Here is a 14,541-nt window from a genome sequence, read left to right as displayed (position 1 = left end):
GTTAATCTGAATTACATCAAAGCAGGACACACCCATTTATTTATTTTTCTTTCTAGCACACGCTTCTCTGGGAAAGCTAGCAGATGTGAGGCCCACCTTATCTGGAGAGTGTTTAGCTACTCCGTTAATCCGGGCCGAGGCAGCGGGGATAAAATGTTCCTAAAGCCGACATTACATCCCAGGTCCCCCTGGCCTTCAGGGGAAATAATTTGCGCAAATGCAGCCGTGTGGCATCCACCAGTTTTTCATCAGACAGTTTGCTTCCAGAATCAAAGAAACAGGCCCCTTTAGAGGTTGTTATTGTTAACATATTCCTATTTATTTAGTAAGTAACCTTACAATTTTCAGTGAGTGCCAGATGCAAGATAAGCGGGACTCTTTAAATGTGGGCATTTGAAGGGGAAAATATAGACATTTTTCCTATATTCCAGGGGAGAGACAACAATTTATGCATTTGGCAAGGTGGCATCTGTCCTGTGAAAGCTGCCATAGAATCATAGAATCATAGAGTTGGAATAGACCACAAGGGCCATCGAGTCCAACCCCCTGCTAAGCAGGAAACACCATCAGAGCACTCCTGACATATGGTTGTCAAGCCTCTGCGTAAAGACCTCCAAAGAAGGAGACTCCACCACACTCCTTGGCAGCAAATTCCACTGTCAAACAGCTCTTACTGTCAGGAAGTTCTTCCTAATGTTTAGGTGGAATCTTCTTTCTTGTAGTTTGGATCCATTGCTCCGTGTCCGCTTCTCTGGAGCAGCAGAAAACAACCTTTCTCCCTCCTCTATATGACATCCTTTTATATATTTGAACATGGCTATCATGTCACCCCTTAACCTCCTCTTCTCCAGGCTAAACATGCCCAGCTCCCTTAGCCGTTCCTCATAAGGCATCGTTTCCAGGCCTTTGACCATTTTGGTTGCCCTCCTCTGGACACGTTCCAGTTTGTCAGTGTCCTTCTTGAACTGTGGTGCCCAGAACTGGACACAGTACTCCAGGTGAGGTCTGACCAGAGCAGAATACAGTGGCACTATTACTTCCCTTGATCTAGATGCTATACTCCTATTGATGCAGCCCAGAATTGCATTGGCTTTTTTAGCTGCCGCGTCACACTGTTGGCTCATGTCAAGTTTGTGGTCAACCAAGACTCCTAGATCCTTTTCACATGTACTGCTCTCAAGCCAGGTGTCACCCATCTTGTATTTGTGCCTCTCATTTTTTTTGCCTTTAGCTTCTGCCAACCAGGTGGCCTCTGAATGTTTTGGACTACAACTCCCATCAGCCCCAAGCATTCCCATCGCTGGGGCTGATGGGAGTTGTAGTCCAAAAAATCCAGAGAGCACCAGGCCGGCAAAGACTTCTCCCCTGACCCCACTTTTTCATTTCAGATCCATTTACAATGTTTATTTGTGCTTTAAGAGGATTAGGGGTCCTCAGGCCCACAGCCCGGATGCGGCCCTCCATGCCTTGCAGACTGGCCCTCAGGACTCTTGTCTCCCACAGTCTTTGTCTCCCCTCCTTATGCCTGGCTGAAATGTGTCCCAAAACTTTGGTAATGTCTCTGGCTTGCCTGCATAATAGAGGGTAGAGATTCGGGGCGGGGGGGGGGGGATATCTGCAGGAACCAGCCTATTGTACAAAGCCGCAGGGGTCAGCAAACTTATTCAGCACGGGGCCGGTCCACTGTCCCTCAGACCTTGTGGGGGGCCGCACTATATTTTGGAAAAAAATAATGAACGAATTCCTATGCCCCACAAATAACCCAGAGATGCATTTTAAATAAAAGGACACATTCTACTCATGTAAAAACACGCTGATTCCCGGATCGTCCATGGCCGGATTTAGAAGGCGATTGGTCCGGATTTGGGCCCCGGGCCTTAGTTTGCCTACCCACGTACAACGGCGACGTTTAACATGGAATTGCTCTGCTGCCCGTGTTTGATGCTGGCTCCGCCCACCACCAGGATGCGGCCCCTGAAACATTGCCCAGGACAGAGTGTGGCCCCCTGGAAATGCACTGGAAAGTGTGGGATGATGCTTGCTTTGACACAGCATCGTCTAACCTTCCTGCAAGCAAATCAGAATGAAGGCCTAGTAAAGAACCCACATTATCTAACTGATCGATTTGCATTCCACCTTGGAGAAAGAAGATTCAGACTAATAGAAAAGAATAGACAAACACAGCTTAAAATTGAACAGGCAAGCACACATAGCAATCCATAACAACAAAAGCCTTCCTGTTGGGTTGTTTTTTTATATTTTATTCTATATTTTGTGGTTTTATATTTTGTTTTTGTTCTATGAGCTGCCCTGAGACCTCCAGTTATAGGGCGGTATATAAATTCAATAAACAAATAAAAATAAAACATCTATCTGTCTGTCTACATCTCTGCCATCTTGAGAATTCTTGGAGCTAAACGGTGAGGTGGAAATTTATAAGGCTGTGTGGTACAGTGGTTAGAGTGTCGGACTAGGACCTGGGAGAGCAGGGTTCGAATCCCACTTGGCTATGCAGCTCACTGGGCCTACATCTCAGCCAAACCTACCTCACAGGGCTGTTGTGGGCATGAAATGAGGAGGGGGCATAGCTGTCAAGCGTCCCGTATTTGGCAGGACAGTCCCTTATCCCAGCGCCATGTCCCGCTGCTGTCCCTTATTGATGATGTCCCTTAAATAAGCTACTGAAGATAATGGGGCCCTTTCTATGTCCAGCTGTCCTTTGTCAACAACAAATTGTTGCTGTTTTTTTGTGTTGAATATATGCTATATGGTAATTTATGGGCCTAATAGGTATCTAAAGCCATTTGCATGCAACAAAATATGTATTTTATCAAAGTAATTGTTGAGCCCTTATTTTGGCTGCTGATCCCTTATTTTTGAGGCTGCTGGTCCCTTATTTTCAAATCTGTAAGTTGACAGCTATGGGAGGGGGAGAGCCATGCCCGCCAGCCACCCTGAGCTCCTTGCAGAAAACGTTGGATATAAATGCAGTAAATTTATGATGATGGCAATGATAGCCCAGATGGGCGGAGTAGGAATAATAACATTATTATAAAAATCATTATTATAGCCAGTCCAGGAATAAAAGGCGCTATGGCGAGAGATTATGCCTCTCTGCCCCCTTGCGCTCCTTTGAATTTCATTTAACATCCTGACCCCCTCACATAATGTGCAAGGTTTCATTCAACCAATATTTATGTTTATCACCAAGGCAATGCAAAACACAGAACATAGATTACGCAACCGAGAAACAAACCCAACCCTCTATGTTTCCTCACAGAAACCCACCAATGTTCCCCTTTTGCGGACATGAAATCAGGCTGGGCTCCCACCTCCTATTAATGTGTATTTATTTATCCAGTCTGTATCCACAGCTGTGCCCGGCTCTCTTCATCACTTTTAGAAGCGTAACGAGTTTAATGAGCCGTCCATTTGATAAAAGGCCTCTCACAATGGTTTGTGTGCCCCCCCTTCTCCTTCTACATCAGGCATGGTCCCAGATAAGAGATTTATAGGCTCGTTTGACGTAAAAGTAAATAACTTTAAAAATAAAGCAAATTAGAGGAGACTTGTTTGCTGACCCAGATGCAGAGAATAAACTGACGTGTTGTTCCTAATTCGGCACAGGCGCCGTGCTAGGTGTGGCCAACTCTTTATATCTTGCAGGGCTCCTGTGCTGCTAAAACCTAGGTAGAGCCAGCAAACGAGACTTTTTCTTTTTCTTTTGCAGGTGATGATTTACCTTTCATTACATCTCCCTGCAAGGAGAAAAGGTCGATCTGTTCATTCATTGTGCACGGCTGCTGCTTAAGGCAAGAAAGCGCTGGAAGAAGAAAAAGCTGGTGATTCTCCTCTTTCTGACTTCTGCGGTGTCCACTGTGATGCCTGACAAAATTATCTCTAGGCAGCTTCCAACAAAATATTAAAATGCAACAATCTATTAAACATTAAAAGCTTCCCTAAACAGGGGTGCCTTCAGATGTCTTCTAAAAATCAGATAGTTGTTTATTTCCTTGACATCTGGTGGGAGGGCATTCCACAGGGCGGGCGCCACCACCGAGAAGGCCCTCTGCCTGGTTCCCTGTAACTTGGCTTCTCGCAGTGAGGGAACCGCCAGAAGGCCCTCGGTGCTGGACCTCAGTGTCCGGGCAGAACGATGGAGGTGGAGACGCTCCTTCAGGTATACTTTGAGGCCATTTAGGGCTTTACAGGTCAGCACCAACACTTTGAATTGTGCTCGGAAACGTACTAGGAGCCAATGTTGGTCTTTCAAGACAGGTGTTATGTGGTCTCGGCGGCCGCTCCCAGTCACCAGTCTAGCTGCCTCTGGCGGTGAAGTCAAACCACTGCATTAGCATCATTGCTGGGGCCCAAGCCTGGGCAGTGTTAATGGAGGTCCTGGGCTGCCCAGGCAACAGGACCCCCCTCCCAGTCTCGCTGCTGTGGTCCAAAGGGAAGCAGAGCAAGACGTTTGGCCCCAGCTTGGCTGCCGGAGTTGCCGGAAGAAGGAAGACCTGCAAGGGAAGAGACTCCATCAGGCAAGGCTTCTTTCCACCTGCCTTGCTCTACGCTCTAGTCTCTGCTTCTCAATGTGTATTGTATTATGTACTGTGGCTTGCCGTTGTTTTATTGATTATAGTTTAGATATTATTTATTGTAACTATTGAGTGGATTTCTGTTTAATTTTTATATGTTGATATTATTATTATTATTTTATACTATTCTAATGATTGTTGGGGAGGCAGGTGGCGCTGTGGGTTAAACCACAGAACCTAGGACTTGCCGATCAGAAGGTTGACAGTTCAAATCCCTGCGACGGGGTGAGCTCCCGTTGCTCGATCCCTGCTCCTGCCAACCTAGCAGTTCGAAACCACACCAGTGCAAGTAGATAAATAGGTACCACTCCAGCAGGAAGGTAAACAGCATTTCCATGCTGTTCTGGTTCGCCAGAAGCGGCTTAGTCATGCTGGCCACATGACCCGGAAGCTGTACGCCGGCTCCCTCGGCCAGTAAAGCGAGATGAGCGCCGCAACCCCAGAGTCGGTCACGACTGGACCTAATGGTCAGGGGTCCCTTTACCTTTAATGATTGTTGAATGTTAGTTTTTTGATGCAGGTTGCCTATTTTAAAGTTATGTTTTATTATCACATTTTATCGTATTAGATTGTTATAAGATGTACATTTTTTGTTCCTTCAGCTTGTAAACCGCCTTGAGTATTGTAAGATAGAAAGACGGTATACAAATTAAAAAATATGATGATACGAGGTACCATACCACCGCCTTAGGGACTCCCCTCCGGATTTGCAGAATCCCAGAGAACTGAATGGAAGAGTTGGGGGAGAAACGAGCAACGGCGGGAATCCGGGACTGACAGATCCGCTGGATCCCTGGAGAACCCGGGGATAGAACCCGGAACCTTCCGCATGCAAAGCAGATGTTCTGCCACGGAGCCAGGCTGCCCAGCCGCCTGCCCATCCCTTTCCGTGGAAAATACAGGTGCTTTTGTATGCCAACCGCCACTTATCAGATCTGACTTTTGTAATCATCACAACACGGGCGCCACAAAAAAAAGGACAAAGACGCAGACGGAACAGGCAGCACAGGCTGTGGAAGCGCTTTGGGGGTGGGCTGTGAGCTTGCTTTTCCCACCCCAACCCAATCTTGATCTTTTCAACAGCAGCCGGTCCAGGGACAGAGATCTGTGGGTGAGTCAGAGATCCCTTTTGCTTCTTCATCAATGAAACAAGGATGAAAACTTTTAAGACATGGGTAGGCAAACTAAGGGGGCCGGATCCGACCTAATCGCCTTCTAAATCCGGCCCGCGGACTGTCCGGGAATCAGTGTGTTTTTACATGAGTAGAATGTGCCCTTTTATTTAAAATGCATCTCTGGGTTATTTGTGGGGTTATTTGACATGAGTAGAATGTGTGCTTTTATTTAAAATGCATCTCTGGGATATTTGTGGGGCATAGGAATTCGTTCATTTCCCCCCCAAAAAAAAAATATAGTCCGGCCCCCCACAAGGTCTGAGGGACAGTGGACCGGCCCCCTGCTAAAAAAGTTTGCTGACCCCTGTTTTAAGACCTGAACTAGGCTGTGCTATGCCAACTGCCCGGAGGTCTAAATTCCCCCTTTATCACTCCTAGCTTGGCCTCTTTAACACTTGGGAAACTAAAAATAATGTTGCCCGATTTGGACTTGTTGGTGCTGGACCCAGAGATCATCGTTGGTGGGGAGGAGTTAGCAAACAGTGAGGGGAAGCTGTTAATTAAAAGTGTGGCCGTGTAAACGGTGGGGAAAGAGGCAGGGGTTAAAGGGTGGTCTTGGGGGGTTGCCCTTTAAAAAATATTATTTTTACTCTGCAGGAAAAGCAGCTATGTAGTTCGCAAAGGGCACTGCTGGTGAGAGATCGGCCGGCCATCCCTTTCATTTCCAGCAGGCAGCCTGACATACAAATTAGCATATGGAACTATTGTGCCAACTTGTGCTATGGGCCTTTGCCCCAAACACCTGGCAACACACTGAGGGCAGGGGAATGCGAGGACTGGTGGTTGCGCCTTGAAGCAGGCTTTGGAAATGCGACTTATTTTACTCCCCACAAATTCCCTTCCACGCAAATGCTGGGGAAAACCCAGAACATCTAACTACCTCCTTTTCGAGGGAAAATCTGTGCCCCGGATTTTTTTGTGAAATACATAACTAATATTTAGTTTGGGTTTGGGGTTGTGTGTGTGTCCTCCTCTTACGTCTTAAGAGTGATTGGCAAACATATTTGCGTCAGATTGAAGCTGGAGATAGTTGGTTAGATGCTGGTAACGCCAGGGTTGCAGGTTCGAACCCCGTATGGGCCGTCTGCATGGCAGGGGGTTGGTCTAGATGATGTTCAGGGTCCCTTCCAACTCTACAGTTCTATGATTCTATATATTTGGAGGAAGTATGGGAAAGAACGGTCCTGAAACCTGGGAGGAAGCCATCTGACCCTTGACAGATGTTGTGTGTCGCTGGCTAGTCAGCGTAGACAAAACAGAGGCAGAAGGACAAACAGGCTGAGCTGGGACGCTTTCATGCCTCCCATTTAAAGCACTAAAAAGGTAAAGGGACCCCTGACAGTCCAGTCACAGATGACTCGGGGGTTGCGGCGCTCATCTCGCTTTACAGGCCGAGGGAGCTGGCGTTTGTCCGCAGACAGTTTTTCCGGGTCGTGTGGCCAGCATGACTAAGCTGCTTCTGGCGAACCAGAGCAGTGCACGGAAACGCCGTTTACCTTCCCGCCAGAGCGGTACCTATTGCACGTCCTAGGCTCTGTGGTTTAACCCACAGCGCCACCCATGTGCTATAGACCATACCAAACTAGATAGACCAAGAGTCTGAACATCTTCCCACGTTTCTGTGTTCTTCAGACAGGACCCCCTTGGGTTTCCTGGCAACTTATCAGCTTCCTTAATGAGAAGATAAATAATGGCAGTGATAATGTTTGTTGGCCGCTAGCATTCTTCCCCTGCAATTTTCTGCTAGCTAGAGCATTTGGGACGCAGGTGGCGCTGTGGGTTAAACCACAGCCAGGACTTGCTGATCAGAAGGTCGGCGGTTCGAATCCCCGTGACGGGGTGATCTCCCATTGCTCGGTCCCTGCTCCTGACAACCTAGCAGTTCGAAAGCACGTCAAAGTGTAAGTAGATAAATAGGTACCACTCCGGCGGGAAGGTAAACGGTGTTTCTGTGCGCTGCTCTGGTTCACCAGAAGCGGCTTAGTCCTGCTGGCCACATGACCCGGAAGCTGTATGCCGGCTCCCTCGGCCAATAAAGTGAGATGAGTGCCGCAACCCCAGAGTCGTCCGCAACTGGACCTAATGGTCAGGGGTCCCTTTACCTTTACCCTTTACCTTTACCTAAAGCATTTGGGGTACATTTTGAGGGGAGCAATGATGCCACAAACAGTGCCTGGAGTGAATTGAGGGTGCAGTTTAGCACATTCCCCCTAAATCCTCTTCACTGAGCAGATTCCCTCTCTTTCGCTCTCACACCTCGCCCAGCAGATGAGTGCATGTGGAAAGGGTGCCATTCCCCGAATGAAGAGTGTCTGGAAAACCACAGGTACAGAAGAAGGATGAAATCTAGGAACGCTGTCATATATTTGTAAGTGGAACGGTCTGAGTGGAAGTGGAAGAATCAGCTGCAAAGACTCCAGTTTTAAGGTGCCTTCGGTGCAAAAGAGAGTCCTGGTTTATCAGAGAAGTTTGGGTCAGTCAATGCAAGTACAGTGGTACCTCGGGTTAAGAACTTAATTAATTCTGGAGGTCTGTTCTTAACCTGAAACTGTTCTTAACCTGAAGCACCACTTTAGCTAAAGGGGCCTCCCGCTGCCGCCGCATTGCCGCCACACGATTTCTGTTCTTATCCTGAAGCAAAGTTCTTAACCTGAGGTACTATTTCTGGGTTAGCGGAGTCTGTAACCTGAAGCGTCTGTAACCTGAAACGTCTGTAACCCGAGGTACCACTAAACTGTTTTAAAGGTTGTATTTTATATTAATGTAACCCAGCCTGAGACCTTCTGATGAAGAGCAGATAGTAATATATAATAAGTAAATAATAACATGCCTCATTCCTGGTGTCGCTTGGGAGTTCTAAGAAAGAAAGAAACAAAAGAAATCAGTGTAGTTTTGAAAGGTTCCGGCTGCCATCTTTATTTGATATGGTGTCCAACAGTTTCCAGGCACAGATCTCCTCATTCTCAGGAACCATCATTCAAAACTTGGTTACAATATCTTGAGAGGCGCCCCTAATATATAGTACCCAGCATTGCTCAGGAATTCTGATAAATCCAAAAATTCAGTGCATTGTGAAAAATCAGTGCAGTTCTGAAAGGGTCAGCCCAGCACCACGTCAATTAACAATGGCACCCAAACACAGAGGACAAACTTCCTTCTCGATCTCAAGAACCAACATGCGAAACTTGATTATGGTCTCTTAAGGGGTTTCAAATGTATAGGAAACATGTACAGCTTTCAAAATATGTAGTAGATGCAGCAGTAACAGACCCTCCAAGTGTCCCTGTTTTCCAGGGACAGTCCCGGATTTACAGAAGCCGTCCCGGTTTCTGATTTGATTCCAAAATGTCCCACTTTTCCTGAGGATGTCCCTATTTTCATCATAGAAATGTTGGAGGGTATGGAGTTATGTGATCCCCGAGCCAAGGAGATAAGTGACTATGCAACCTTTACCAGACATCTGAAGGCAGCCCTGGATAGGGGAGTTTTTAAATGTTAATGTTTGCTTGTGTTTTTATATATGTTGGAAGACGCCCAGAGTGGCTGGGGAAACCCAGTCAGAAGGGCAGTGTATAATTATTATTATTATTATTATTATTATTATTATTATTATTATTATTACAACGAAACCTCGGTTTTTTAGCATCTCGGAAGCCAATTGTTTCAGTGTTCAAATGCCGAAAATTCGGAAGTGAATGCTTCCGTTTCCAAACGCACCTCAGAAGTTGAACAGCTTCCAAGATGTGTTTTTCCATTTTTTCAATGGAATTTGCCAACCGCCCATTGCGCCTCGGTTGTTGAATGTTTTGGAAGTTGAACGGTCTCCCAGAACAGATTACGTTCGACAACCGAGGTTCCACTGTACAGTGGTACCTCGGGTTACAGACGCCTCAGGTTACAGATGCTTCAGGTTACAGACTCCACTAACCCAGAAATAGTACCTCGGATTAAAAACTTTGCTTCAGGATGAGAACAGAAATAGCGGCGGCAGTGGGAGTCCCCATTAGCTAAAGTGGTACCTCAGGTTAAGAACACTTTTAGGTTAAGAACGGACCTCCAGAACGAATTAAGTTCTTAACCCGAGGTACCACTATTACTATTATTATTATTATTGAATAGGATGTCCCTATGTTCCTCAGAGAAACGTTGGAGGGTATGTAATACCTATTTATAAATTGACTGAACTCTTCCCCCTTCCCTGCCCCATTTCACAGACTCCTGGGCTTCTTCAGGATTCACAAGGGCCCAGCGACCTGCAGAGACTGGTGAGCTTTTCCCTAACAGCGTCAACATGGCTGCTGCTCCATAATGGCTGCCTATGACCATTCGCCGTCCATGCAGCAGCAGCTCCTCCAAGCCGTGAACGCCACGTCGCCTCCGGCCCTGGACGTCCCCTACTTGCTGAGCGAGAGCCTGATCGCGCTGTTCTCCATCGTGGGCAACGTCTTCATCTGCGCCGTCGTCCTACAGAGCCGGAAGCTGCGGGCCGTCGTCACAAACTACTTCCTCGTCTCGCTGGCCGTGGCAGACGTCTTGGTTGGGGCAGTGGTCATCCCTTTTGCCCAGTTTACCGACCTGGGTTTGCCCCGCTACCGGTCGCAGCTCTGCCTCCTGATGTTGTGCATGCTGCTGGTGTTGACGCAAGCCTCCGTCTTCGGGCTGCTGGCCATCGCCGTCGAGAGGTACATCTCCATCCTGAAGCCTTTCCAGTACAAATCCTGGATGAGCCCCCTCAACGCCCTCCTGGTGATCTTGGCGTCCTGGGTGCTGGCTCTTCTGATCGGCCTCCTGCCCATGATGGGCTGGCACAAGCCCTTGCCGGCCAGCGGGGAGTGCCTCTTCAACGACATCATCACAAACACCTACATGGTCTACTTCAACTTCATGGCCTGCATGCTGGCTCCTCTGCTAGTCATGATGGTCCTGTACGGGCGCATCTTCCTGGAGGTCAAGCAGCAAATCCGCAAGGTGGCCGAGGGGGAGGTGGACGTCAGCGCCCAGGAGAGGCGCCGCATGATTGTCCGCAAAGAGCTGCAGACAGCCACGTCGCTGTTCATCATCCTCTTTTTCTTCACCGTCTGCTGGCTCCCGGTCCACATTCTCAACACGGTCATGCTGCTCTGCCCCACCTGCCCCATCCCGAACCAACTCATCCTGGCCTCCATCATCCTCTCGCATGCCAACTCCGCCATCAACCCGGTCATCTACGTCTTCCGCATGAGATCCTTCCGGAAAGCCTTCGAGAGCGCCTTTTCAGGCATCTGCTCCTCCCCCGCCACAGATGCCTTCTCCACCTCCAGGATAACGCCTTCCAACGTCTCGGAGGTGCCTCTTCGGAATCTGTCTTTGCCGGGGAAGTGAATGCAGCGTCTCATATTGAGGCTGGCGGGGGTGCAAGGCAGGAGGCCGACAGCAGGTGGTGCTAGAGATGATGGCAGGTTGTATGCGAGGAGGCAGGCAAGTAGGGAGTTGGCTGAGGGTGACTGAGGTTGGTGGGGCAGTGCCCCCGTTCACCCGAATGGACCAGCCTCTGCTGCAACTTCCTGCTGTGACCGTCCACCTGCAGAACACAGATGGGCGAAGATGTCGAATTTCACTCCGTTTCCAACCTTTCCCACCTTAAATTCTGCTCTCTACATTTCCACAACAGCTAGTGTTCTCCATTAAGAAGTCCTCACGAAAATTCACCAGCATTTTAGTGAAAATTTCCCTTGCATGTACACGTTTTGCATGCACCTTTCCCTCACAGATGCATTTTTGCAAGGCAATTTCCCTCAACATAACGCATTTTGGAACATCATGGTTGCTCATCTGTGCCTTAATATGCACACTACAATATGGGCATTTTTGTGCCACGTGACTTTTTGCATTGCAAAACTCAGAGAACTACAAATTTCAAAGGACGGCTGGGTTTCGGTCCACATTTCAGAAAGTACAAGCTTTTAAATGTGAAGTGACTCCAATTCCCCTCCCATCCCTAAGAGCGCTCCAGGTCAGGGTTCCAGCCAGGCCAGTCATGCCCTTTCCTGGACACTCCGTTCCACTTAATTCCATTTTGTCCCTTACCCAACAATCAGTTGCATCCCCTGTCCCCTGGGCATGCTCAGTCGCCAATGGGGTGTTTTTGGGTTTCTAAACCTCCCCCACCATAGGGTTTCCCTCCCCCAAAAGACTTATGCAAAGTTGGGAAGTTTCTCCAAAGTTCCTCTCCCCCTTGAGGACAGGTTTGACTGTTTCAGAATATACCAGTTTTGCTATTGGTTGTTGTTGTTGTTTAGTCGTTTAGTCATGTCCGACTCTTCGTGACCCCATGGACCAGAGCACGCCAGGCACTCCTGTCCTCCACTACCTCCCGCAGTTTGGTCAGACTCATGCTGGTAACCTCGAAAACACTGTCCAACCATCTCGTCTTCTGTCGCCCCCTTCTCCTTGTGCCCTCCATCTTTCCCAGATGGAGGCATATGAATACATAGCATATGAATTTTGTGCTGTGGGAAAGTCTTCCATCTGACATTGTTTTAATTGGACAAGGCCCTTGATTTGTGTGCTGGGGGGCGGCTAGGATTATGGGGAGGTGGGGAATAGCACCTGCTCCTTTCCCACCTTTCATTAGTTTTGTAAACCCGTTGCTGCATGAGGTTTGGTATCTACGTTCTCCACAAGAGGGTGCTCCAAGACTTCGCACACATTGAAGTCCCCATGCCCCTTCCTATGTTGCCCATCGCCACTTTTAATTCCCGAAGAGAGAAAGCAAGAGCACCAGCTAGACTCAGCTGGAGTGAGGAATCGAAACATTTCCCTATGTATGCTGTTGAAACGCTGTCCTGAGTGGGGCTGTCCAAACCTGACAATTTCAGTTTCTCCTGCTTTCTAATTTTTCCAGTCCCAAATTCAGTCTCGCCAGAGTGGTTCGTGCTCTAGTTATCGCCTGTTTGGACTACTGCAATGCGCTCCACGTGGGGCTACCTTTGAAGGTGACCCGGAAACTACAAGAGACCATATAATACCAGTCCTGAAAGACCTACATTGGCTCCCAGTACGTTTCCGAGCACAATTCAAAGTGTTGGTGCTGACCTTTAAAGCCCTAAACAGCCTCAAAGGCCCAGTATACCTGAAGGAGCGTCTCCACCCCCATCATTCTGCCCGGACACTGAGGTCCAGCTCTGAGGGCCTTCTGGTTGTTCCCTCACTGTGAGAAGTGAAGTTACAGGGAACCAGGCAGAGGGCCTTCTCGGTAGTGGCGCCCGCCCTGTGGAAGGCCCTCCCATCAGATGTCAAGGAAATAAACAACTCTCTGGCTTTTAGAAGACACCTGAAGGCAGCTCTGTTTAGGGAAGCTTTTAATGTTTAATAGATTATTGTATTTTAATATTTTGTTGGAAGCCGGCTAGAGTGGCTGGGGAAACCCAGCCAGATGGGTCGGGTAATAATAATAATAATAATAATAATAATAATAATAATAATATATTTATACTCTGCCCATCTGGCTGTGTTTCCCCAGCCACTCTGGGCAGCTTCCAACTGAATATTAAAGCAACACAGCATTGTCTTTTAATGCTGTTTTTCTCTTTGACATCTGGTGGGAGGGCGTTCCACAGGGCGGGTGCCACCACCGAGAAGGCCCTCTCTGCCTGGTTCCCTGTAACTTGGCTTCTCGCAGTGAGGGAACCGCCAGAAGGCCCTCGGCACTGGATCTCAGTGTCCGGGCTGGATGATGCGGGTGGAGATGCTCCTTCAGGTATACAACCTCTGCTTAAGTGTATAAAAACTACGCATGGCATGGCGAAAGCAGGCAGAGGTTTCTCTCTCTCTCTCATAATTCTAGAGCTCAGGGACATCCAAACTGAAGGTTGGAAGATTCAGGACAGATAAAAGGAAGTCCTCCCTCATGCTGTGCAGAGTTAAATTATGGAATTCGCTCCTGCGAGAGACAGAGATGGCCGCCAACTTGGATGGTTTTAAAAGAGGATTCGATAAATTCAAGGAGGAAGAGGTCTATTGATGGCTACTAAGGAAATCAGCCCTGAGTGCTCACTGGAAGGTCAGATCGTAAAGCTGAGGCTCCAAGACTTTGGCCACCTCATGAGAAGAGAAGACTCCCTGGAAAATACCCTGATGTTGGGAAAGATGGAGGGCACAAGGAGAAGGGGACGACAGAGGACGAGATGGTGGGACAGTGTTCTCGAAGCTACCAGCATGAGTCTGACCAAACTGCGGGAGGCAGCGGAAGACAGGAGTGCCTGGCGTGCTCTGGTCCAGGGGGTCACGAAGAGTCGGACACGACTAAACGACAGCAATGGCTGTGGTACACCTGCATTGACAGAGACAGTGATGCTTCTCAATACTAGTCTTTGGGGACTACAAGCTGAGGGGCTGGTCTTGTGCTCAGGGTCCCCAGAAGTATCTGCTTGGCCACCTGAGAACAGGATGAGATGGACCACTGGCCTGACCCTCTTCTTATGGTCTTCTCCGGTGCTTTGGGCTTCAAGCTGGCGAGAGGTATCGATGGGTTCAGCCAGGACCTGGCAGTTCTCAAGCTTCCCCTTATCAGCCTCCTCTCCCTTTCGTCCTGAATTAATCATCAGGACTCCGCTGTCTCCCCGTTTCCTGAACATCAGTTGTCGCCTCTGCAGAAACCTCTGACTTGTCGAAATTGGAGCCCCGTCCTGCGCTAAACCCGAGCTGCAATATTGAGCTGGATCTCCTTGCCTGGATGGGTGGATGGCCGCGCTGGCTGGCTGGGGGAGGGGGTGGGATGTTGGGGGGAGAGA

General features: G+C 48.5%; 1 pseudogene; it reads left to right on the top strand.

The window, feature by feature from the left end:
* Window positions 1–10,007: 10,007 nt before the first annotated feature.
* Window positions 10,008–12,910, top strand: LOC114603008 (adenosine receptor A1 pseudogene; annotated as a pseudogene).
* Window positions 12,911–14,541: the final 1,631 nt, after the last annotated feature.

Source organism: Podarcis muralis, chromosome 7 (genome assembly GCF_964188315.1).
Source record: "Podarcis muralis chromosome 7, rPodMur119.hap1.1, whole genome shotgun sequence".
NCBI lineage: Eukaryota > Metazoa > Chordata > Lepidosauria > Squamata > Lacertidae > Podarcis > Podarcis muralis.
This window is presented reverse-complemented; position numbering and strand designations above follow the sequence as displayed.